The 27,271-nt window shown below is 33.0% G+C and overlaps 2 pseudogenes; both read right to left on the bottom strand.

Moving 5' to 3' along the window:
• Positions 1-3,451: 3,451 nt before the first annotated feature.
• Positions 3,452-7,096, bottom strand: LOC132058950 (8-hydroxygeraniol dehydrogenase-like; annotated as a pseudogene).
• Positions 7,097-22,259: 15,163 nt separating this feature from the next.
• On the bottom strand, positions 22,260-24,815 carry LOC132058949 (8-hydroxygeraniol dehydrogenase-like; annotated as a pseudogene).
• Positions 24,816-27,271: the final 2,456 nt, after the last annotated feature.

Raw genomic sequence — 27,271 nt, 5'->3', positions numbered from 1 at the left:
GATGTTAAGAAAACTCTTTCAAATTCCACCTCTGTTCCTGCTCAAAATAGTCCATCCAACATCTCTTTTGAGGCTCGTGTACTGGCTCATATGGTTGCTACTACTGTTGTACCTCGTGCTGGGTCCTACTCTACTATCTCCCAACGCGATGCTGTCTTTACCTTTTGCCTTCTCTCCAAAAAGAAAATCAATTTGTCCTCTGTCATTATCAACTACATGATTGAGTGTGCTTCCAATCCTTCTAGCCTTCCTTATGGTATGCTCATCTCTCGCATACTTGAAGTCCACAAAATTGATTTAGTCGACTATCCCATTACTCTGGTTAAGCAGTGTTGGTCCTTTTACCAAGGCGAAAAAATCAGACCCGTCTATCGTCTCTTCTGAATGTTGTGCAGAACTTCTCGCCAAACTTTCCTCCATAGATGAAAAAATTGAGTCCATCAAGTCGAAAAGATTCGTGATATGACTAAGGAAACGGGTGCTGATGTCTCTAAGCTGCGGGTCAAACTGGATGCTGTTATAAAGGAAGCGGTCAAACGTCGAGTCAAGCTTCAAGCCGGTGTTAGCGCCATGCACGAACGTCTTACTACTCCGTTGACTGAAATGAAGGATGCTATTATAAACACATTAGCCTATTTCCTTCGTCGTCCAGTCTTCCGCCGCCAAGAATAGTTTTTATTTGGTTGTTTTTTTTGGTTTGTTTAAACAATGTCTTTGTGGGACTTATGTTTGGATGTGTTTATGCTGCGTTTTCGTTTAATCCTTTTTGTGCTGATTGGTTTAGCATCTTATCCATGTTATAAGTCTATATATTTGTTTGCTGTTTCTTTGTTTTTATTTTTGAGTGATGCCAAAGGGGGAGAACTAGACAGTCAACTGTTCAGGGGGAGCCTACAAGGACTAGTCAGGGGGAGCCTCCACTTATTCAGAGGGAGCATCCGTTACAGGGAAGTTGACTACATATTATTTAAAATTGTCATCCTCAAAAAGGGGGAGATTGTTAGTGTCAAGTTTTTATGATGACAATTTTACTTGTGCAGTATAATAATTGAATTGCACAAGGAATAATATGAGCCACAAAACGATTTCAACAAGATGGGAGCCCACAAAACGCTCCCAACGAATCAAGGCTCACTCAAGTGAAGCCTTCCCGGCCTAACGAGATGACGGCTCACGGTAGTATTCACCCCGTCCTACATCATTCAAGAAAGGAAAAGATATCTGCCCGGCATTGTATTCCCGGCGGTACAAAAATCGTTCCAACGAAGGAAAGGCCATCTCCAACATTAAAAGGAATATCTCATGAAGTGTAATAATCTTGTTGATTGATAATGCTTTGCCTCAACGCACAGGAAAGCAAGACATGACTCCGGCCTTATTCTTGGAAATAGGATCGTTAATTCCGTTTCCAAGGATCAAAACCCTTGGGTTGATCTCTCTGCGTGAAAAGCCCAAAACAGCTATAAAAGGACTGCTTCACAAACACAATAAACCATGCTTAGTCTCATTCTCCTAGTACTCTACTTTACTTTTCATAAACATTGTATGTCTGAGTGATTTATAGTGTAAGAAAAAAGAAAGGAGAGTTATAATACAGTTTGTGAGGCTTTGTATCAAAAAGATTAAGAGCGATTGAGTGTAGACGTAGGAGCTCCATTCAAACCTCGATTGTACCAAACCTTTAACGAAAAGTTAGAGATCACCCTTCCAACCCAAGGGGATCGGACTAGGATTCACATTGAATCGAACCAAGATAAAACTCTTTGTGTCATTTACCTTCGCATTTTACGTTTAGTGTTCTTTCGAACAAACGATCATCGGTCTAACCTAGTCGATAAATGAACGAAAAAATTTTACAATTCAACCCCCCCCCCCCCCCCCTCTTGCACTTTCAACATGTACGTAGCATTGAGCACGTTACTGTAGAAAGAAAAAAAGTCGACTTAATTAGTCAAAAAATTATCTTTTTATTAAATGAATTAAAAGATCCAAAAAAATCCTCTTAGTTCTTGCAAAACCTTGAATATTGTTATCGGTCATGTGCCATAATCTATAGTTTGATCAAAAACTCATCGGAAGACATATAAGCCAAACTGAATTAATATTTTAAAAAAAAAAATTTGAAAAACGTACAAAATTCCTATTCATTCTAATCCAGCAGGCTTGTAAAGTAGAAATAACACAGTGGTTTTTTTTTTTTTTTTTAAATATGTGGATACAAAAACGCATGTCAATCTCCATAGAGCATTTAGCAAATTAGTTGTGGCAAGTAAAGTTGCAATACTGATCATGAATAGACATCAAGATGCGTTGTTCACAGTACTCAATCAATTACTGCACTGTATGGAAAAAAAAAAAAAGTTACTGCACTTGAATGTAGAATGCACTAAAACAGGATTACAAAGTTAAAAAATATTAAAATCAAGTAGAACATTGGACTTTTGTATTCAAACTTAATTGGAATGGTTTAAGACTTTTTCAAAAAGCGGACAGGGAAAAGGGCAAAATATTTGGAGTTGTATTTAATCACCCTTGGAAACTAAATAGAAAATGAGAAAATCTTTTTATAGAAATTCAACTTTCAAAGTTATTTTCTCTGCTTGTAACCAAGAAGAGTGCTAATGTTTCAAAATTGTACAAACCTTCCAAGTTGTTAATCTTAATTGGTGCTTGACTTTCGTATTTACCACAGTCCATTAATTCTTTGATTTCAACCTTTCGCCAAGGAAAAGTAAAGAATTTTCAAACAGGGGAAAAAAATAAACTGAGAATATATAGGCAGAGGGAAAAGCGGAAAGAAGGATAAAAAGATTAAAAAAAATACTATACAATTGTTCGTAGAACCTTATACTGCATCATAGGCCCTGCATCAAATGCTGTAAAGTAGAAGTTACTAATATAGCAATCGGACCGACGAAGATAAGGCCCAACAATCAGAGTGAAAGCTTGCAGCGGAATTCCTATTATGCTAACAATAATGCGATTATCCTTAAAATAAATTATTTTCCTATACAAAAAGAGAGAACATAGATAATTGGTGTACATAACTTTGATCGGGGGCGTATAAGGCCACTATTAGTGTTGTTACATGAGCCTTTGGGAGAAATGAAAAGCACCAGAGAATATGAGAGTTTCAATAGCAACGTTTGAAGTCTGCAGTATAGAAGAGAATCATCACTTTAAGGAAAATTTACCTGCGAACGAAAACGGGTATTAGAAGCAGCCATAATTAAGAGACCGAGAGAAGGTGGCGTTTCACAATGCATGGGAAGAGTAAAGAAAGTGGCGTTTTCTTTTCTCCCGATGGGGTGTCTTTTTAATCTTTTTAAACTTAGCAAAAAGGCAAAATTCTAAGAAAAAAGGTAAAATTCTAAGAAAAAAGATAAATGCTAATACTGGTTATAGGGAGTGCCACGTCAGCGGGTCTTTGGCCTGCTTTTATATATATATAATTAATTTTTCAACAAATTTATAGTATATGTACTAAAGTTATTGAATGCTGCCGAATTCATACTAGCTCTGCCCTGACAAAAAGCCTGATCTTAGTTCTTGTTCAATGTATTGCCGAAGTCGAGCACAAAACGATACTTCACATTTGATTTCAAAAGACGGTCCAAAGCTGTATTCACATAGTCAATTGGCACAACTTCAACATTTGGTGTTATGTTGTGCTTTGATGCAAAGTCTAACATTTCTGCAGTCTCTTTCATTCCTCCTGTGAGACTTCCAGCCACTAACTTCCTTTCCACATTTTATACTTGTCTTAGCAATTTTTGCAACTCAAATCAGAAGATGCATAAATAAATTATCGGGTGTGTAAACAAAGAATTCCACGCGAAAAGTAGAAAAGACAGATTTTTTTTATAAAGTGTCTGATATTCTTAATGGCGTGAGCATGTTGGAAAAAACCTTGTTGGTTCGGCCCACAGTGGACAATATCACATCATGTTAACAATATTTTTGAATTGTGTTTAACCCAACAATTGATATCATAGTTAATGGTTCGGCGAGACTAATATGAAGATGACAGAGTGATAGCATAGGGTCCGACTTAGTGCTTTTGTTAATCTACATGCTAGTTTGCTTGGCTTTGGTGGCCATAATCTCCAAATTAGCCCATGAATGATTAGTCATGTGGAACTTAGTTCAAGGGGAAGGTTATTGGTTGTGTGTGAATAATGTCCCATATGAAAAATAGAGAAAAACTATTTGTAAAGTGCTAGATACTATTAATGGTGTAAGGTCATTTGGGAAAAATCGTGCGTGCTTGGCCTAAAACAGTCAATATCACATCATGTTAAAAGTAATTTTCAGTTATTTTAGTCCAACAGAAACGTACCGAAAATCATGGGAAACACGGTCAATTCTAGTGGTTTTTCTGCGCGCCAACCTTCACAAGCTTCCCATTAATTTTCAACAAATTAATCAATGGAAGAAGAGGGTGAACTACAGAGACGGTATCAATGATGCCATCAAGTGAGCTCATCGCAGCCTGCTCATATTACATGTACAAAGGAAAATTAGTACTATTATTCTTATGTCAAAGTCCCCTTAGAATTTGAGTTTGAAGCAAAATTGATTGTTTGACCTGCATTTGTCAGGGTCACGGCTAACAGAAATGAGTCCGCGCCCAAACGCTCAATCGCTTCTTGTTTCTTATTCACAGATTAATGTACTAATAACAGCCACTTTGGTTCCTAACGCCTTAGCGAATTTCACAGCCATATGACCAAGCCCACCAAGGCCCACAACACCAATGTGCATTCCAGGCTTGTCAAGTCCAAAATATTTCAAGGACCATAAGTAGTGATCCCAGCACATAGCAAAGGTGCAGCTTGCATTGGCAAATTCTCAGGCCAACGAACCGCAAAATGCTCGTCGACGACCATGAGATCGGAGTAACCTCCGTACGTGATAGTCCCGTCGGAGTAAGTAGCATTGGCTGTCGGTATTTGACGTGGATAGTAATTTTCGAGATCAATAGCACAAATTTCACAATCGCGACATGATCCTACTATGTATCCAATGCCTACTTTGTCTCCAACTTTAAACTTCTCCACCTTGCTACCAACCTCGGTTACAACACCAACAATCTCATGCCTAAAACAATTGATCAATAACTACGATTCAGTCTCAAACAAATTAGGTGCGGCTATATCAATCATCATTTCTTCATTTTAAACCATTTCACATCATGATCATACTAAGTAGGCGTTTGGCCATACAAACTAAAAACTTTTTCACTTTTTTTGGAATTTTGAAGTTAGAGTTGGAATTAGAGTTGTGTTTGGCCATAGTTTTTGCAAATAGTATTTTGTTGTTCAAATGTACTTTTTCAACAAGGTTTTAGTTGTGAAAAACAAGTTTTGGTTGTTTTTCAAATTTTGAAGTTGTATTTGGAATTTTCCTTAAAAACACTAATTTTTGAAAAAAGTGAAAAAAATTCCGAAAAAAGAAGTGAATAATTCTTATGGCCAAACGGGTCCTAAATTAAATAAAAGTGAAAAATAAGTTCAATATATATCAATTTTTTCAGTTGATATTGGCAAAATTTGGTCTCTAATGAAAAACTATGACATGTTACCTTGTTTCACCTTTACAACTGCAAGATGAAGGTTTTTGAACATCTCATACTCTGACTTAAATCACTAGTGGAACAAACCAACATAGTATAAAATTAACCTCCATCTACCCTACTATTTATTTGGTTGGGGGTTTGGGGGAGGAGGGAAGTGGGGTTGGGGTTGGTGGTGGTGGGGGGGGGGGTGCTAAAGACAGCTTTTGCTCTAGTATTTATGTAATTTTCTTTAAGAGGCAGTTTGGGCATATTTTTTTCTTTTTTAAAAAAAGAAGAAAAAATCAAAACCGCGTTTGGTTAAATATTAGAATGATTTTTTGGTATGTTTTTGGAAATAAGTTTTTCCAATTTTAGGCTTTTTTTTTTTCACTCAAAAAATTTCAAGTTTTTCTCAAGTAAAATACTGTCCAAAAGCAACTACAACTTCTGAAGACCATACTTCAACTTTAACTTCAAATACTACTCAATTCATGTTCAAGCGCCTACTTAATATTCCAAAATATTCACATCTTATCAAAGTCTAAACAGATAAACAGGAGGAAAAAGTAAGCCCAATTTAGTACGGATCTTTCATAAATATATTTTTGTGGTATTACACTTAGCAGTCTAAATGCTAGTAACAAATATCATACCAAACCTTATGTTCTCGAAAAATTGCAAACTTTAGATTAGTGGCAAAATTAAAAATTCTAACAAGAGAAATAAATTTTAAAAAATACTAAACTATGGCACCTAAAATAAGAACCCGTGACTTAAAGCAAATTTGTCAGTCACTTTTGTTTGACAACATAAAAGTTTCTCTTACAGAAAAGGATTGAGCAACTTTTTACATATATAAATGTTCTTTATCTATACGCACAGTAAAATTATCGAAGAAACGATATATGCTCTGCGCCTGTTTTGCAAATAAGGAACATAGGAAAAAAAAAGTTACTTCTCTATGCCAATTTATGTGAGACGCGAGTCAAATTATCCAATATTCGGTGTGAATTTTTGAAATTAATATATTTAGAAATTACATAAAAATAATTAAGAATCACAATAATTAGCAATTTAATATATTTAAAAGGTATATAAAAAATTTGCAATCAAAGAAAAACTCCTTTAACTCTCTAAACGGTAACTGTGTCACATAAAATAGAAAAGAGAAAGTAATAAAATGTTAATTTACCCAGATATAATGGAATATACACTGTTGTCCCAATCATTCTTGAGCTGATGAAGATCAGTATGGCAAATTCCACAATACATAACTTTGAACTGCACATCTTTCTCACCCGTTGGTCTGCACCCAAAAATCCATAAATAAAGAAAGGAAAAAAAAAAAAAATCAAGAAAAGAATCAATAATACCTTCTTGAGAAATTGAAAGGAGAAAGAACCCCAGAATTGTCTCTAGCCGCCCATCCAAAGGCCTTTATTGGGTGCTCATTTTCATATGATTTTTCCATATTTTTTTTTTTGGTGATTCTTGAGTTTTGGAGTGATGGCTACTGTTTCAGTGAGGTTGCCATCTTTACTACTTATATTCTTTTGGAGTGATGGCTACTGTTTCAGTGAGGTTGCCATCTTTACTACTTAATAATATAAGGGTGAATCCTTACTTTTTGTCGTCCTCACAAATCGTTGATGGGGCCTCCTAGAAGAAATTCCTAATATATCTCAAAGCTTCGGCTGTGATTAGGGGTGTACATAGACCGGATTGGTTCGGATTTTTCAAATACCAAACTAAACCAATTACATCGGGTTTATAAATCTATAAACCAAACCAAACTAACAAAAGTCGGGTTTTTTCAACCTCGGGATTGCTCGAATTTTTCGGGTTTTTTCCGTAAAGCCTTCTTATAAAACGTATAACTTTTACTTATTTAGTCCTAATAAGTTACGACTATTTAATTAAGATACTTTTTAAGAAAATAACACAAAATGTTAGATGAGAGATGACATTATACTAAAACATTCAACAAAAAAATGTAAACAAATCGCATAAAATAAAATAATCATAATTTAAAAGTATTAAGTCATGCTATAATAAATATGGCTAATGTATAAGGCATACAGAAAATGATCATAATCTAAAAGTACTAAGTCATACTAAAACAAGTACGGCTAATAAATATTAATTATATGACTAAATATTAAAGAAAAAAGAAAATTAAGTTATATATTTTCACTGTCTAAACTAATATAAAATTAAAGAATAGATATCCAATATTATTGTCAATCCTAGTGTTAGAATTGAATTTCGTTTGTTAGCATTAGTATTGATTTGATTTTTGTTGAGGTTTATTTGAGTTACTAACATTTATGAGCTATAAAACTTATTGGACCATTCAAAATTTTAAATCCAAGCTTGAAATAACATGTTAAAAGATAAACGATTATAAAAAATTTTAAGAAATATTTATAAATTACATTATCAATTTTTAATTTTTTCTACATGTAATGTCGGGTTAGTTTGGTTCGGTTTGACTTTTTTTTTTTTTTTTTAAGTTAAAACCAAACCAAACCAAACCAATGGTGGTCAGAATTTTCTTTTTAAAAGCAAACTACTAGTCGGATTTTTTTCTCGATTTGGTTCAGATTATCGGTTTGGTGCGGTTTGTCGGTTTCGTTTGTACACCCCTAGCTGTGATGTTGTCTTAAAAAGACAACTTAGGCTGTGAAGATTAGTACAATGAGTTATGTAAATGGTACCTTGTACTTGGTTTTATCTCATACCATCACCATTGGCTTCTAAATAAACACGTGTATTTACTAAGGAAATCACTATTGTGTATTTCTTCCTCTGTCCTTTTCATAAAAGACAACAGTTGTCCCTTATCTATTTCTTTTTATTTTTTTTAATTTTTCACTCGGTGCTCGGTATCCGTATTGAAGCCCTACTAAATTCAGATTATTGCCGCGTAAGGCCCATTTAGGGGAAGCGCTCCCTAACCAGGATTTTTCCATACCCAAGACGCGAACCCGAAACCTCCGATTAAGATAGGAGTAGCCCCTTCTACTGCACCACATCTTTTGGTGGTTCTCCATTTCATCTCACTACAAATTTGTACAATCTTTTTAAAAGCCACTCACTCCAATAAGTACAACACCTAGCCAAAGACATGTACAACACGCAAAAAGTTTTAATTGCAACGTTAAATATCCAAATGAAGATACAAGGGGTTCCTCAGATGGTAAGCACCCTCCACCTCCAATCCGAAAGTTATGGGGTCGAGTCATCAACGGAGCAAAAGGGGGAGCTCCTGGCCTTAGGAGAGGGGGGGGGGGTGTAAAAGAAAAAAAAATCCAATTGAAGACGTAATTTGATCTCTATCTCTTCCTTCTTGATTTTTGTCCTTCTAAACAGAAACAATATTGCCATCATGCGGTTTTAAACCTGTTGATTCTAGCTTGCCAATTTTTCTACGATCACTAGGAAAATTATTTTTCTCATTTTTAAGGAACTTATTTTTATGAAAAAACAAACATGAAAAAGTTAAAAAAATGTTTTCTAAAATGTTTTCCTCCGTACCGAACACACTAGGAGTGTGCAAAATCCGGTTTAACCGATGAACAGAACCGAGAAAAATTATTAATTTATCGGCATCAGATTATTGAGTTAACGATTTTTTAATGGTTTTGTAAATATTTTTATTGGACTATCGGGCTCGTTTTCAATTTTAGTTAAAGGTTAAACGGATAACCCAATAAAATTATATTATAATTGTTGACACCCGATTTTGTCCCACCTTTCCTCCAAAATACCCATTTTACGCTTCTAATATTTTGGCAATTTTAAAACAAAATTATTTATATTTTTACTATAATTATTAGCTTTTATTAATACCGGCATTTCATTATCCTGTCATTATCTTTTACAACCGTTACTACTACCATTATTATTATTATTATTATTATTATTATTATTATCATTATTATTATTATCATTATTATTGTGTTATTATTATTATTACCAGTATTATTATAAGTCGTATTTTTTTTATCGTTTCGAAGATTTTTACCAATTTATGCACACGCATCGCATTTATCTTCGCATAATTTAATAATAGCATTTACTTATCGTTGAATTTCAAATATATTATCGCACGGCAATTACGGCATCATTTTATTTTCATCTAAATACTAATAAATACATATTTTATATTTGGGGATATTTTAGCACACTCAAGATATGATTAATTTAAAATGGGTCTCTTATTTAAATTTAGAAGCCAAACAAATTTCTTCCATCCAAATTTCCAATATTTTAAAATAGCAAGCCCAAATCGCTTAACCCATTATTTTCATCCGCCCACCCACATTTTCAACCAATTCACCCAAAAGGAAATCGACCCGTTTATTAACCCAATTCTCATTTTTTTAACAAAAAAGAAACCCCTAAAGGGTTTCATCTTTTTTCTCACCCGCCGCACCCCACCTAACTCCTCTCCCTCTCTCATACGCTCTCCCTCTCTCTTCTTCATCATCATCGTCGCCCCCCGTCCACCGCCGAGAGATCCCTTTCCTCCATCATCATCTCCGTCGCCCCCGTTGTTTGTACCACCGCCGCTCCCACTCACCTTTGTCCCCCACTCTTCTCTCTCTCCCGCTCCTCCTTCCTTTCTTCAACACAAAACCTAAAAACCCTATAAATAGTTGTTGAGTTAAAATCTTTTAGGAGAGAGTGAGGATTTTTAGCGATTCATGAAAGCCCCCCAAGAAAGGGTTTTCTCTCCTTTTCACCCACCGCACTTCCCTTCTCTTTTCTAAAAAATCGAATGGAAAACCCTATAAAGAGACGAGTTTGAATCGTTTTAGAGGGCGGAACGACAGAGCTGGAATACCAAAAATCCCCTAGAAAATATAAGTTTGCAAAGAAATCGCAATATTCTCGACATTGATTTACCGTACTACATCAATTTTGTTTTTTTGTTTACCTTGGTGTTGTTGCAAATCTGAGCATCGCAAGCTCGGATTTGGTAGTGTTCGAGTGTAGATCGAAGATTCGCACCCACTTCGCTGCACCCGAAGAAGGTAATTTTCTTTTCTTTTTTTTTTTATATATATTCTGCCTTCTCTACGTTCTTTAATTGGTATGTAGTTTAAAACAGACCGGTTAGTTAGATTAGTTTAGCTCAAGGGATAAGCCTGTTTATATTGTTGATATTAATCCGGATTTAATCAGTTTGTGTGATGGTTTAGTTTGTTGATGTTAATTCGATTTATGCAAATACATATGATGGAGTAATGTGTGGTATAAAAGAGCATGTTATTTCTACTTCGATACTATCCTTAGAAATTTGCCTAGTCACAGTATGACTATATCATGCTAGCTAGGATAGCTTTGTTTTATATCAAAAATTGTTAAATACTTATATATAGCGTGTTTGAGAATTTACCAGATCTCTGCAGGATGTTGTAAAAGGCTGTTTGGTATTTGTTAGCACAAACTCATTTCAAGCATATATAAGCCAGTAGGTTATCCAATAGAGATAGTATTTCAAAATGGTGTTTGGCCTAATATGCATATATTTAGTTCAAATTTGTTAAGGATAATCCAAAGAACTAATTCTTGCACACTGCTTGGTATGACTGTTAGTGTGCCTTAGTTTCATGATTGTATTATGCAGTGGTTTGTATCAGATGTATAAATTCGATTGGAACTGTAAAGGCTGTTTTGATTTGCAATTCTTTAGGGGTGGTTAACCAAGATTGTGACCCCCCCCCCAATGACAGGATATGTGTGACTATGTGCTGGCTTTGGCTGTTCTGCCACATTAAGTGTAGTAGGAATAAAAGATAATAGTAATTTTTTGAATTTAAGACCTGTCCCAGTTCTGAGAGGAGGTTATTGTTCTCAACCGATTAAGAGTTTTAAAAGTTCAAGTGCTTGCTTGGTCCTAGTAAGCATAAAAGGGGGAGGCTACATATGCTTACTTGTTAAAATAGAAATTTGGAAAATCTAAATGCCAGGCTAGCAAATTAAGTCAGCCTTCATATATAACTAGTATGTACGACTGATAATGAAACAATAGCACAAAAAATGGCTTTAAGATTTCTTGTCATGTTGGTCACTTAGTGTTGGTCATTGGCCCACCATTATAATATCTAGAACTGAGTGTAGCATCATGATGTCTGATTTAGTTCTCTTTAATAAATCCCTTAAACTTGTTACATCACTGATGAACCATGTCAAAATGAGGCTAATATCTTTACATTAAAACATAAAAAATGTGATACATTATATTTCTTTTGGTATAAGATGGTTATCAGTTCCTCTTTAAGTTTAAGTCCCTTTGTTGTTATTTGAAATATCAAACTCATGGTGAAAGTAAAATGGGTTTTGCTATACTTACTCCATGCTATCGGTGTTATAAATTGTTGAGATTGAAGAAAAGAATAAGAAATGTACTTGTCAAGCTTCTAGGTAAAAGACTACAAGATAATTCAAACTTGGAAGTCAATTTATGTCCTTATTTTGTCTAAACAAAGTTTAGTTTCTGAACTGGTTTACCTCAAGTGCCATCCCAGATGCCTTTCACCAATTGGTTCAATTGTCTAAATGGTAAAATAGTTAGCTGCTCGAACAGTCTAACTACCCATTTTTTTAGTTTTATCTCTGAAGATTAAACCCTTTTCTCTTTCATATAAGTTACATTCAAGAGTAAATAATCCTTTTCTACAAATATATTAGGCAAATCAACTGTTTGTTATGTTAGTCTTACCAGTTGAGTAGATTGTTGCTCCCAGTCTTGAAATTAGAACTAAGTGTATTTTGGTTGAAGTATAATTTTTCTTTGAAATCTGTGTTTGTAACCTCTGGGGCTGTCACATTTTGGGATAAACTTGTTGCTTCCTTGTCACCTTTAATTTTGGCCTGAAGAGTTTAGATTGAACAAGACTTTTAGATGAATTTCGAAGTGTTTGGATGGGGTCTAAGCATCCCGAACTTGGCGTTAGAAGAATCGTGTACTAGTTTGGGTTTAAATACTTAAGTTGGTGATGGAATAGTTTGATTGCATTATCTTGGCTTGTAGGCTTTGTTTAGTCAAATTGCTAAGGATGTTTGTGTAGTGTGTTTGATGATTGCACGATCCATCCGGAACTTTGTGAGTGTTTGTCGATGTTTGGGTAGTTTGAAGTAACGTCGACTTAGATATCGAATAAATAGCTGGTCTTAATCAGTACCCAGTGATCCCATTATACAGTTTATAGCTATTCCTAAAATGCCATACTCTGTGTCCTGTCATCTTCAGTGAAGGTTCTAATACACTAGAAATTGATTTGAATTGAAATTCGCCTCAGTGATATTGGTGTCCTCTTAAGTGTATGAGTTGCTGAAATAAAAAGGGGTCATTATCTTGTTGTTTGGTTTGTTGGTTTATTGCTGGTGCATTTGTTAGCTGCTGTTACACTTGATAGGATGAACTGCTGATGCATCCTTAATTAAACTTGCTGAAATTTATTCCTTTAACTCATTTGGGTGAATAGCAACCCACCGCACACTGGTAAATTGCGTGCATTATTACGATATGAACGCTCTAATGTTGTCGAACAATATATACTTGTGTATACCGAAGTATGCTTAAAATATACATATCATGTATCATCCACCGATCCATTTTGAGTTTATATTTTACATGTTTTACCTTATTCGCCGAATGTATACTAATCCTTTTCCTTTCGTTTTCATGCATGATCGTCGCATACGGGTCCGAGGGACTCGTTTTCTCTCCGCATTGGCTTTTTGGGCTAAAAGCCCAGCATCACTTCTCTCTCGAGTCAGCCCCATCAGCTATATAAAATGATTTTGGGTTAAGGCCCATACAAGAAATTTTCAATCCGCAAAGAATATATAAAGGAAACCTATTGGGCCAAAACCCAACAAAGATGAATAGTTCGCGAGGCCTAGAAAATGGGCCGATCCATTAAATTTTCTTCTCCTCTATCTTATTTTATTGTTGTATATGTTGATTTGCTTTGTATGACTAACCTTATCTTATTTTTCCTCAACTTAGATGAATCCTAATGAATTAGTAGTTTTAGTTTTAGCAGTGGGTAGTTAGTTTAAGGAAGACTAAAATTAATTCCATAAGTTTTCACTTTCTTCTTTTCATGTTAAAATGTTTAATATTTATTTTCAGAATAACTGATTTGCAAAATGGCATGACTTTATATTTTAAGTAAAGGGAATTATATTTTATCTTTACTATCATATATATTTTAAAACGTCACTAATACGCAAATATAAACTCAAATATGTTTTACAAATAACTTTTTTCAAGTTTTGAGTTAATTACGCATATGTTTAAAGTATAGTTAATAAAAGGATGAAGAAAGCTCACGTTAGCTATTTTTATATTTTGTTTTAAATTGCAAAATCAATTAATACCTCATCATTTGAGTTGTTTCGGATATTTATTAAAATATTGCATAAACTCGCATTTTCTTTTATTTATATGCAAATTATCATATTTTGCAAATTTTATTTTAGCATTATTATACTTCCCTTTGAAGAAATAAGCAACATTTATAAGCTTTATTTTAAACAAAAGATTTAAAATCTTTTTTTATGCAAGTTACTATATTTTTATAGGCATTATCTTAAATTGCATCATTATTGCTCTCACCTAAAGTCTAAGCAGCTTTTATAAGTCTTATTCTAAAATAGCAGTTTAAACTCATCTTTTATGCAAATTATTATTTTCTAAATTTTTATTTTACACGATATCAACATGTTTTCTTTTAAAATCTTAGCAATATCTCTTAACCGTTTTCTTAAAATGCAAACACTGCATTCGCATCTTTAGCCTTAATTAATTAACCTAAGTTTGGCCGGATAACCGTAAGATAACGGATTCTAAAGGATGCCTAACCCCTTCCCTTTAGGATAATATAGAACCCTTACCTAGAATCACACTGGTTAAGCAGATCATTAACGGAGGTTTAGTTAGGCTTTACCTTAGTTAATAAAATAGGTGCCCTAATTCACCTTAAAATCAATTAGGTGGCGACTCCTTAAAATAAAGCAAATTTAGGAATCTCCAATATGTTGTACTCTAATTTAACCCGGTTAAAATGGGGTATAACAATAATTACCTTTTTATCTCTAATTATATTGGTGACTTTAGCTTTTAAATACAAACTCTATTTCCTAAATTCTTACTTTCGTTCCAGGACCCTATTTCCGCAAACGACAATTTAGTTCTCTCAAACTCGACCAGAAAGAAAACAAGTTTGTTTTAGCAATAACGTCATTGAATTTGCTTCTGCTTGTAATTTGTGTAGACTTTTATACATGAAGGCAATGTATAGTCGTCCTCACAAACCTTTGGTGAGGCCTCCTAGAAGAAATTCCTAATATATCCCAAAGCTTATGCTGTGATGTTCTCTTAAAAAGACAACTTAGGTTGTGAAGATTGTACAATGAGCTATGTAAATGGTACCTTGTACTTGGTCTTATCTCATACCATCACCATTGACTTCTAAAGAAACACGTGTATTTACTAAGGAAATCACTATTGTGTATTTCTTCCTCTGTCCTTTTCATAAAAAGCAACAGTTGCCCCCTTCTCTATTTTATTTTTTTCACTCGGTGTTCGGTATCCGTATTGAAGCCATAATAAATTCAGATTCGTGCCACGTAAGGCCCATTCAGGGGAAGCGCTTCCTAATAAGGATTTTTTCATACCTAAGGCTTAAACTCGAAACCTCTGATTAAGAGAGGAGTAGGCCGCTAAACCACATCTTTTCGTGGTTCTCTGTTTCATTTCACTACAAATTTATCCAATGTTTTTAAAAGCCAATCACTCCAATAAGTACAACACCTAGCCAGCACATGTACAAGTCGTAAAAAGTTTTAACTACAACATTGAATATCCAAATGAAAATACGAGGGGTTGCTTAGATGGTAAGTATCCTTCACCTCCAACACGAATGTTGTGGATTCGAGTCATCAACGGAGCAAAAAGGGGAAGCTCCTGGCCTTTTTTTTTTTTTGGTGGGGGGGGGGGGGGGGAGGAGGTGTAAAAGAAAAGAATATACAATTGAAGACCTAATTTGATCTCTATCTCTTCATCCCTGATTTTTGTCCTTGTAAACAGAAACGATATTGCTATCATGGGGTTTTAAACCTGTTGATACTAGCTTGCCAATTTTTTTACTTTCCTAGTTTTTAAGGAACTTATTTTTTTACAAAACCAAACATGAAAAAATTGAAAAAACATTTTCTGAAATGTTTTCCTCCATACCGAACACACTAGGAGTGTGCAAAATTCAGTTTAACCGATGAACCGAACCGAGAACAATTATTGATTTATCGGTATCAGATTATTGAGTTAACAGTTTTTAAATGATTTTGTAAATATTTTTATTGGACTATCGGGCTGGTTTCCGGTTTTAGTTAAAGGTCAAACCGATAACCCAATGAGATTATATAAAAATAACCTTTTTATCTCTAATTATATTAGTAACTTTAGCTTTTAAATACAAACTCTATTTCCTAAATTCTTACTTTCATTCCACGACCCTATTTCCGCAAGCGACACTTTAGTTCTCTCAAACTCGGCCAGAAAGAAAACAAGTTTATTTTAGCAAAAGAACGTCTTTGAATTTGCTTCTGCTTGTAATTTGTGTAGACTTTTATGCATGAAGGCAATGTATATGAACAAATGAAAACAATAGAAAGGAAAAAAAAACATGTTCTTATCGGTTAAACAGAAAACTGAACTGGTAAGGACCTAAACTGATGACGAATATCTTATTGGTTTGGTTATCGGTTAAGCGTGTCTATAAACCGTAAACCGATAAACCGACCGATAAGCACCCCAAGAACACACCCTTTTTTTGTTTTAAACCTCCAAAATTTTGCTTCTTTAGTGAATATCAAATCTTGTATTTTTTTGTATTTGCAAATTCTCATTTCAAACTTCCTTCCTCATAAATAATTTACTTTTTATAAATTATTCAATTATGTGACTGAAAAACTCTAACAATTATAAAGACTTACCAATAAGATAATGATACACGTGCCAATAGATTAAATTAATTACGCAATTGAAAAAAATGTAAGATAAGTGATATTTGTAAAAAATTAAATTTTATACTTTTGTAGCAAGCACGGGCCTCATGCAATTAGTCTCTATATATAGATAGGTCTTTGATTACATGAGCGGAGATAATTTATCCGTACTTGATGTTTATACTTATAAATCAATAAATGCATGGCATGTGTTTGTACATAAATATTTAGCACTTAAACCATTTTTTAGTAACATGCATTAATCTCACTTATTGAGCTGTGAAACAAAAGGCTATTGCCAGCAACAAAATTAGAAATTTTACTAAGAGTATTCAAGGTTTAATATATATGTATTAAAGATAATTGTTTACTTATATATATTTAAAATAATTTTTTCAATTTGTCACCATTCACTTGGTGTGGCTATGCCACTGGCTATTGTCATGGATATTGCCTGTTCGTGAAATAAAATCTGGAGAAAACATCTGCTTGAAATGAAGTTATTGGTGAAATATTACGGAGGAAAAGTCACGTTCGAATATCTAACTTTTTTTTATATATTTTTTTAACTATATAGAAACGTGGGTTTCTATACTTTATCGTCGTCAGTCATCATCACCTTAAAAAAAAAAGGGTGGGTTCCATACTAAAAACACCAAGCAATACAAAAAAAAAAAAAAAAAAAAAGTGAAACCCACCATCTCTAAACTCATGAAAAAAAAGGTGGACCCCATACTAAGAAAATCAAGTAATATAAAAAAAAAAAAAAAGTGGACCTCATATTAAAAAAACAAACAATGTGAAAAGAGATTAATGTCGTAAAAGAAAAAATAATATCAAATGGAGATCAAATAATGAATAAGGTAAATTAGTCAAATTATAATTCTAATTGACGTTTCCTTAAAAAACCATGCAAAAGATAACATGACAAGTAAAATGAGCTAAACCGAGAATATTTATCAAAAATTAAAAAATGGTAGTTCTTCGTTTAAATAGAAAATCAAATTTCTACTTTGTTTCGTTTTAAACATGTAAAATTAATTTAATAATAGCAATATTTAAGCATAAGTTCATACTTTGAATTTTAATTCGATTAATTTAAAGGTGTAAAATATTCTATTGTTAATGTATGTAGATTGGACCAAAACAATACTTATTATTTTTTATCAAATTTTGATTTGGATAATTCTGATTCAAATTATTAAATTAATTTTACATGTTTAAAATGAAACAAAGTAGAAATTTGATTTCTCTTTGAGATAAAACAATAGCAATATTTAAGCATCAGTTGATATTTCGAATTTTAATTCGATTAATTTAAAGGTGTAAAATGTTCTATTGTTAATGTATGTAGATTGGACCTAAATAATACTTATTATTTTTTATCAAATTTTACTACTATATAGAGGCAAGGGTTTTACCCATGCTTCGTCGTCAATCACCTTAAAAAAAAAATAAGAAAAAAATTATAAGGTGGGCCCCATACTAAAAACACCAAGCAATATAAAAAAATAAAAATAAAAAAGGGAAAAAAAGTGGACCCCACCATCTCCAAACTCATTTAAAAAAAAAAGTGGACCGCATATTAAAAAAAGCAAGCCATATAAAAAAAAAAAAAGTGGACCTCATATTAAAAAAAAACGTGCATCACATATTAAAAAAATCATACTCCCATTAAGTCAATAATGATGGATTCATTGCCACATGCATATCAACCCATTAGTGGGAGCAAATGAAATTATTGTACAGTAAAAAACATGGACCCAATATTATTGTTTTTTTTCAAAAGGTTAAGTAGTCAAACCATACAATTTCCTTTCTTTTCTTATATTAGCCTGAGATCTAATCTAGATATTTAACTGTTGTATTTGCCCATGCTTCGGCGTCACTCACCTTAAAAAAAAAAAAAAAAAAAAAAATAAATATATATATATATATATATATATATATATATATATATATATATATAAGGTGGGCCCCATACTAAAAACACCAAGCAATATAAAAAAAAGAAAGAAAAAAAGTGGACCCCACCATCTTCAAACTCATGTAAAAAAAAATGGACCCCATATTAAAAAAAAAAACGTGCACCCGATATTAAAAAACATGCTTCTATATAGTAGTAACCATACTCCCATTAAGTCAATAATGTTGGATTCATTGCCACATGCATATCAACCCATTAGTGGGAGCAAATGAAATTATTGTACAAAGAAAAAACATGGACCCCATATTATTACTTTTTTTCAAAAGGTTAAGTAGTCAAACCATGCAATTTCTTTTCTTTTCTTATATTAGCCTGTGATCTAATCTAGATATTTAACTGTTGTATTTGCTATTCCTTCATGTCATTTATTTGTTATGTTTATTAAAATAAATATACTTAAAATATTTATATTTTAAAATAAGATAGAATTTAATTATTTTTTTATTTTTATTCTTACTCTAATAAATGTGAAAAGAGATTAATGTCGTAAAAGAAAAAATAATATTAAATGGAGATCAAATAATGAATAAGGTGAATTAGTCAAATTCTAATTCTAATTGATGTTTCCTTAAAAACCGTGCAAAAGATAACATGACAAGTGAAATGAGCTAAACCAAGAATATTTACCAAAAATTAAAAAATGGTTGTTCTTCGTTTAAATAGAAAATCAAATTTCTACTTTGTTTCATTTTAAACTTGTAAAATTAATTTAATAATTTGAATTAGAATTATCCAAATCAAAATTTGATAAAAAATAATAATTATTGTTTAGGTCCAATAGAATATTTCACACCTTTAAATTAATCGAATGAAAATTCAAAGTATCAACTGATGCTTAAATATTGCTATTGTTTTATCTCAAAGAGAGAAAAATAGTTTCCTTTTAAACAAGTCTTCTCTTTTAAAAAGTATTAATAAATTTTTGCAAACTTTGTATTCGTAGCAAACACTAATATAATAAAGTTTTGAATACGGAGCACAAACTACAATGTTATATTAATTGTGTTATATATATATATATATATATATATATATATATATATATATATATGCATAAAAACAGTGCAAACTTATGTATGTTTATTAGCAATATAAAATATATATATTATCACTACCCAAACACAACTACATACACTATAATCCAAAGTGTTGGGCCCGTGCGCAACACGGGCATACACCGTCTAGTAACTATATATAAGAGTGGGTTTACCACTCGGATCGTCAACATGCCTATGAGGGCATAGTTGACTTTTAAGAGCATCACTTTTCTTTCTACTTTGTTCTAATCTCTTCATGAGTTTTTTCTCTCATTATTTTCTTCAATAAATAATGTGTTAATAAACTTTTTAAAATTTTTAAGTCTATTAGTAAAGACACAAACAAATACATATTGAAAGTGTAGTAAATTATTATTGATAGTTGGTATGTTTTATTAAGTAAATTCCGTACATTTCTTATTAATAAGTTTCGAAATATATATGTTTCAAAAATGTTTATCCTCTATTTTAATCAAATGCGAGATTAAAGATATTAAAAAAAAATTAACCTCTTCAGTAAGTTTTATAAAAATAAATATATAAAAGCTTCTTTTTTATAATTTATAATTTAATAATTATATTTTAATATACTTAATTACATATATGCCTTACATGGGGTGCATGCGTAGAGTTTTCATAGTATAGGGGGTATCCGTACTGAATCATAGTAAGTTCATAAAATAATAAAGTTAAGCTTAGAGAAAATTAACAGAAGAAATTAAAAGAAGGAGGAGGATTTAGATTGAACACAAAAAAACACTAAGTGTGTGCACATATTTCATTAAAAAGGATTAAGATAGAGTTGGTCTGTACTTTTATTTAAAAAAATCTATTGCATCCGGAGAGGGGGGAATAAGAAAAAGAAATAATGTTACTAATGGATTCGAACCCTTCACTCCAATCGTTAAGGCAGGGAGCTCGCCAAAACTAGCGCTCAACCCATTTGTTTGTACCTAAAAATAAAGGGCTATAACAAATGCTATTTAAATTGATTGAATTGTAATTGTATTTATACAATAATACGTTCACAATTTTATTACTAAACTCATTTTTCGTGTTGCACGGGCTTAGAATTATCTAGTCTCGTTTTATATGACATACTTTCTTTTAGTTTTTCAAATAATATTATCTTTTTATATTTAATATAATTTAACTTTATATTCTCAATTTTAGCTTTGATGAGATGATTAGTAGCCACGCATTTATCTACTATGGTTTACTTTAAATCAAAAAAATTACTAGTATAAGTTTTTTTTCTTTTGAGATTTCATGTTTAGCCAATGACCTTCGTATAAATTGGAATGGAGATCTAAGGGAGTACTATTAAGGCGAAAAAAGGCATTTAGGTAAGCATTTAAGTACTTGCTCATAAATTGTCTTTATTAACAGTTATTATATATGTAGCAGACATTTTACGCAGGGAATTTCTCTCGTCATAGGCTTTTGCTTGTAAGGGTCACTATAGTTGGTTTGTGTAGGGACAACTACGAGTCATGGTTTGGCCAAGATGCTGCCCATTAAATTGAACACCGCGTTTTGGGTCCACAACCTCTGTTGATTGTGAGGGATGAACTGCACAAATACCCGCTTTTGTAGATTACTCCATCTGTCGTAGATTTAAACAAGAAAAAGGAAGTACTATTACTTATTTGCCATTAATGTGTTCCCTCAAACTAGGGTGAGCATGGTACGGTATTGGAAAGTTCGGTATAGTAATTTCGGTTTTCGGTTTTTAAAAATAATATACCATTACCATACCAAATCAATTTGGTATGGTTATATTTTTAAGTTCGGTTTCGGTATTTTTCAAGACAAAGAAATCGGTAACTATAGTTGTTTCGACTTCGTCCTACATATACTTACATTATAGATAATTACGGCTTCGGCTATTCAAGAAACGTCTCAATTATATCATGTACCAACACCTTACACATGTAAATATATTCAAAAGAAGCACAATTAATCCCCTTCGCAAATCAATTACACAAAAGGGCATTTCAATTAACATAGATTAATCAAAATTCCAACGTGTAAATAATTAATTTTGTACTAATACTTGTTTAAATATTTGTTAGTATTAAAATACTAATATATATGACTTGTATATGTACCTATATACTTCGGTATAGTATTCGGTATTCGGTATATTATTTATAAATATCAAATACCATACCGAATACCGAACTTTTTAAAAATGCATACCAAATACAATAATACCAAAATCACGGTATAAATTTTTTTGATTTCGATATGATAATCGGTATATACCATACCATGCCCACCTCTAACTCAGAGTCCAATAGTACAGCCACTCAAAGTATGGTCAAGAAATAATATATGCTCCATCCCTTATTCAATTTATGTGTCCACGTACGAGGATGAAATTACTTTTAATTTTCGACGTGAGACGTTCACGCAAAATATTCTTCAAATTCTTTTGATACAAAATTATATATTTAGAAACTACATAAATAACAATATAACTCAGAATGTGTGATAGTTTAAATATTTAATAATATTAGAAAAAATTGTGGTCAAAAGAAAATTTCTGTTGATTCTCCAAATACTTATTATCGTGTCATATAAAATGGAACATGAGAGTAGTGGAAAGGAATGGTATGGAATTCCCTCATGAACTCACCATTTTCTTGCCGAAGTACAAACACACAGCAAGATCAAGAAGTCATCTTAACTCTTGTTCAATGTATTGCCAATGTCAAGCACAAAACGATACTTCACATCCGATTTCACAAGACGCTCCAACGTTGTATTCACGTACCCCATTGGCACAACTTCAACATCTGGTGTTATGTTATACTCTGCCGCGAAATTTTCCATCTATTGTATCTCCTTCACTCCTCCTACGGCACTCCCTGCCACTAGCTTCCGTCCTGTTTTTGCACATTATATGCACTTGTGTTATCAATTTTTTCGGTTTTAATCAAAAGTTGTGTTTCGTCGATGAAAGGAACGTACCTAAAAGCAAGGGAAACACGGGCAACTCTAGTGGTTTTTCTGGCGCCCCAAGCATCACGAGCTTCCTATTAGTTTTTAACAAATTAATCAATGGAGAAAGAGGGTGAGTTGCAGAGACTGTGTCTATGATGCCATCAAGTGATCCTGCTGCAGTCTGCTCATATTTACACGTACAAATTAAAATTAGTGGTCTAAAGTCATATTAGACCAAACTAGTTTGAGTTTGAAGCTTAGTTGATTGACTGATCGAGGTAAGGTCAAAAGTTACAATATTCACCTACATTTGCTCAGGGTCACGGCTGACCAAAAATGAGTCCGCGCCCAAACGCTTAATTGCTTCCTCTTTCTTACTAAGAGACGTGCTGATAACAGTCATATTGGTTCCGAATGCCTTAGCGAATTTCACTGCCATATGGCCAAGACCACCAAGGCCCACAACACCAATGTGCATTCCAGGCTTGTCAAGTCCATAAAATTTCAAAGGGCTATAGGTTGTAATCCCAGCACATAACAGAGAAGCAGCTTCCATTGGCAAAATTTCGGGCCAATTAACTGCAAAGTGCTCGTCGACAACCATGACCTCCATATGTAATGGTTCCATCAGAGTAAGTAGCATTGGCTGTTGTTATCTGACCGGGACAGTAGTTCTCGAAATCATTGCAACAGTTTTCGCATTTGCTACACGATCCTACGAAATATCCAACGCCTACTTTGTCTCCGACTTTAAACTTTTTTACCTTGTTACCAACCTCAGTTACTACACCAACAATCTCATGCCTGAAAAACAATTGAAAATGACAAATTTTGATCTCATTAATTCAAACTATACTGGTAATTGAACGACTACACATCTCATAGTCGACTTTAATCAACTCGTACTCTAGTAGAACAGACCAATAGAGAACAAAAATAAATTACCAGGCTTCTGCCCCCTCCATCCAAGTATTGTACTTGTGGTGTTAAGACAACATCTGCTCAAGTGTTTACATAATCTTTTTGAGGTTCAAAATAATTTACCATATAGTTCAAAATTTATGTTGCTCGGACCCTCCAAAAATGGTGCGGCACCGTATTGGATTGGAGGATCCGTTACACACCCGACAGTATGTTTGAAGAGTCTGAGCAATATAGGTCGATCCAAACAGATAACAGAAGAAAAAGTAGCCGGATTAGGATATTTTCACAAATATCAATCTGAGTGCTAGTAATGAATATTTCTTGCAAATTCAACGAAAAAGTGGATACTTTACTAAGTGGTGGAGACAGGAATTCTAATAAGAGAAAAGAAGAAAATGCTAAAACGTCACACGTGAGATTCCAACCTATAACTTAAAGCATCTTTTCAATCACTTTAGAATTACACTAGAAAATCCTTATGTAAAATCGCTTCAACACTTGTTGTACATATATATACAAAATTTTATTACCTACATGCACAGTAAAACTTTCTTACGATTATGTATATGCCCCTAGCCTATTTTGCACATAAGGAACATAAAAATAAAAAATAAAAAATAAAAAAGCAATAAAGTGTAAAGTAACCCAGGTATAATGGGATATGCGCTGTTGCCCCATTCATTCTTGAGCTGATGAAGATCAGTATGGCAAATTCCACAATACAATACTTTGAACTGCACATCTTTTTCACTTGTTGCTCTGCATGCACCAATTTCAATCCAAATTAAACCTCTATTATAAATTTACAAACCCGAAAATCCATAAAGAAGAAAGCAAGAAAGAAAAAAATGATAAAACGTTGGAGAAAAAAATACTCCCTCCGTCCCATTTTAAGTGTCTTACTTTATTTTTTGATTTGTCCCAAAAAAGTGTCTCTTTCTATATTTAGTAAGTTAACAATTTAAACATCTATGTGGCAAGTTTATAATCACAAGATTCAATAGACATTTTAGTACATTATACACATTTTTAATTTAGAATTATTAAATTCAAAAATCTCTCTTTATTTCTTAAACTTCGTGCCTAGTCAAACAAAAGACACTTGAAAGTGAGACGGAGGGAGTAATAAAAAGTACCTTCTTGAAAAATTGAAAGGAGAAAGAACTCCAGAGGGGTCTCTAGCTGCCCATCCAGAGGCCTCAATTGGGTGTTCATTCTCAAGTGATTTTTCCATTTTTGGGTGATTTTGTTTAGGTACTAACTGATAGACTAATGTACTATGTAGCAATAATTGCAATAATAAGAAAGAGAAAGCAATATTATTGGAGTAAGAAAAAAGAAGTGCTGGGCCTGCTGGCTAATGCTGATAATATCAAGGTTGCTATTTCTTATATAGGCCTTTTGAGTGCAAGGAGCCAAAGGACAATGCATGTGTCCTATGTGAAGTGTAAAGCAAAGCCTATCATTCAATTAATTGATATTTGCACTTTTGGTCACTCTAACTTTGAATGTTTACAAACTAAATGAATTATTAAGTGTTAAATTATTCAATTATCAATGTATTTTGTTAAATTTATAGCAACATCCTATATTAAAAGGTACCATGGTTTTAAAAATAGTCTAAATATCAACCCAGGAGTTAAGGGAGGGATGTCAAAACCTTATCCATAAAAAGGTACATATTTCCAATATAAGGGATCAAAACATACATTTTATTTGATCGGAGGGTAAATGTGCTTAGATAAATACTATAAGGATCAAAATCAGAATCTATAGATAACTGAGGGATCAAAAATAGCTTTTCAATTTCAGATATGGGAGATATTTCTTGTGGAAAGCGCTTTCCCCTAACATGTCCAACCTGCTCAAGTTTAAATGACTTTGGGTTGATGATGGGCTGATTTGAATTGTGTTCAAATTAATCCATAAAAGATCAGCAACAAATAACAAATAGACTCATGGTGATGTTCAACCTTGACCAATGAAAATATCCAATTTCAACCCCTAAAAATATATCTTTGATATTGTACTGCCAATTTAGTCTTGTTTCTAATAAGTAAAGTAATGCATTCAAATCACTATGGTAAGAATGTTATAGTCTCTCTTATACAGTATTTAATTCATTTTGACTCAGCTTATTTTTGCCTATGTAAACTTAGGCAGAATTGATTCATTGATTAATTGGAAAAGGGACAAATATACCCCTGCACTATCAGAAAAGGGTCAAATATACCCCTCGTTATATTTTGAGTTCAAATATTATCCTGCCGTTATACTATTGGTTCAAATATATCCTTCATTCGTTAAAGTTGTCCAAGATAGAAATACAATCCTACGTAGCACTAACATTTGATGAGGTGGATGTTACGTGGCATGTCACCTCACCTCCCCTAACCCATTTTACCCCTCCTCTCTATTTGTTGTCCACCGCTAAAATTTCCTTTCCCCTCCATCACCATTACCGACATATAATTTAAACAAAATGATATCTTTGCAAAAACCCAGTTCAAATGCAGTGTTTTGCCCAAGTTCCAGCCAATTTGATGGGCCAACTTAGTAGCCTTGCGAGAAGAAGATGTGAAGAGCTCTTTTGACATTTCCTTGAGTGGTGACCTTTTTCTTTTCTTTTATCTTTTTCTTTTGTTTTCTTTTTCTTTTTTCTTTCTTAAATTTTATACTCGTAAGTCCTCCCTCCAACATTTTCGCTTTTCGAGAGTCGAATTTTCTAATTTTGATCGTATGTTTGAACATAGAATTTTTAAATTTTTCGAAATAAACCGAACCAATAAAAACGCTATTGGTTTATCATTATCGGGTTATTGGGTTAACGGTTTGTAAATGGTTTTGTAAATTTTTTGATTGGGTTATCGGTTCGGTTTTCAATTTTAAGGATTTAATTAATGGCTAAACCGATAACCCAATAAGCTTATATTAAAATTATTTTTTTATCCCTAATTATATAATAGTCACTTTAAATTCTAATTATTTAAAACAAGTTTGTTTTAGCAAATAGCAATAACTTATTTGAATTTGCTTCTACAACATCCAAGTTTGCTACTTAACGTGAAAGAAAAGAAGTTTGTTTTAGCAAATAGCAATAACATATTTGAATTTGCTTCTATAACGCCCAAGTTTGCTACTTAACGTGAAAGAAAAGAAGTTTGTTTGGGTCATTTGCACGATTGCCCTTCAAAGGCACTGGTCTTTAATTTTTGTCCCTCAAATTGGTGGTCTTTAATTTTTGTCATTCGCTAAAAATTTCTTGGTTTCGGATTCGAACTCCTGCTCAGTCAAAAATTTTAAAAAAAAATCACAAGGTAGAGTTTGGATTCGCAATGCAAAAGTCTACCTCAGGCAGAGTTTCAAATCTCTACCTTAAGGTAGAGTTTCGCATGCAAAAGTCTGTCATGCAAAACTCTACCTTACGAATCCAACCCCCTGCCTTGCGAAATTCCTATTTTTTTTTATTGAGCTGGGGTTTGAACCTGGAACTTCGGGGTATTAGGCGAAGGGCAAAAATTAAAGACCACCAATTGAGGGGCAAAAATTAAAGACCAGTGCCTTTGAAGGGCAATCCTCACAAAAAAAAAAGAGTTTGTTTTAGCAAATAGCAATAACGTATTTGAATTTGGTTTTGCTTGTAGTTTGTGTAGCCTTTTAATCTTTTATGTATGAAGGCAATGTATATATGAACAAATGAAAACGAAGAGAAAGCAAAAAAAATTAGAGGATCAGTTTCTGATAGGTTAAACCGAAAATCAATAAACCGAAACCAATAACGAATATCTTATT

The sequence above is a fragment of the Lycium ferocissimum genome, chromosome 6, assembly GCF_029784015.1.
Source record: "Lycium ferocissimum isolate CSIRO_LF1 chromosome 6, AGI_CSIRO_Lferr_CH_V1, whole genome shotgun sequence".
Classification (NCBI taxonomy): Eukaryota; Viridiplantae; Streptophyta; class Magnoliopsida; order Solanales; family Solanaceae; genus Lycium; species Lycium ferocissimum.
This window is presented reverse-complemented; position numbering and strand designations above follow the sequence as displayed.